This window comes from Triticum aestivum, chromosome 2B (genome assembly GCF_018294505.1).
Source record: "Triticum aestivum cultivar Chinese Spring chromosome 2B, IWGSC CS RefSeq v2.1, whole genome shotgun sequence".
Classification (NCBI taxonomy): Eukaryota; Viridiplantae; Streptophyta; class Magnoliopsida; order Poales; family Poaceae; genus Triticum; species Triticum aestivum.
In genome coordinates this window covers 564,222,560-564,223,196 of record NC_057798.1, presented here as the reverse complement: position 1 = coordinate 564,223,196, position 637 = coordinate 564,222,560, and positions in this window count along the sequence as shown.

The following is a 637-nucleotide window of genomic DNA, read 5'->3' as shown; positions in this document are numbered from 1 at the left end:
CGCGACTTGCTGGCGGCGGCGTGGGTGGCCGGGACGGGCTGGGGGCGTGCCCTGCTCCTGGCGGCGGCGGCGTTTGGGCGCGGCCCAGATCCATCGCGGCTGCGGCTCAGGTGCTCTGGGCCCTTATGGTGCCCGGGCGCAATCTTCGTCGGTGGGATGGTCCTCTCCCTGCTGCGACCCATCGCTAGTCCCGTGCTCGGGCAGCAGGACTGCGCTCGTCTCACGCCCGGCAGCAGGACCTCCTCGTCTCGCGCCCGGCAGCAGGACTGCGCTCGTCTCACGCCCGGCAGCAGGACCTCCTCGTCTCACGCCCGGCAGCAGGACCGAGCCCGTCTCGCGCCCGGCAGCAGGACTGAGCTCGTCTCGCGTCTGGCAGCAGGACCAAGCTCGTCACGCGCCCGGAGCTGTAGGACGAATCGATGGACTTGTGTGCCCCGGGATCCGATCGTCTCTTCCGTTGGGGTAGCGGCGGGTGTCGGTTTGTGGTGGTTCCTAGGTCTTGGATTCCGGGGTGGCGGCCCTGGTGGTGGCTGCGCGGTGCTCACGGGCAGAGCCCGTCGCTTGGTGCTGCCCGGTGGCCATGGCCGTGTGGGCGGCGTGGTTGTCGGGGTGCGGCGTTCGATGGCAGTGAGTATTG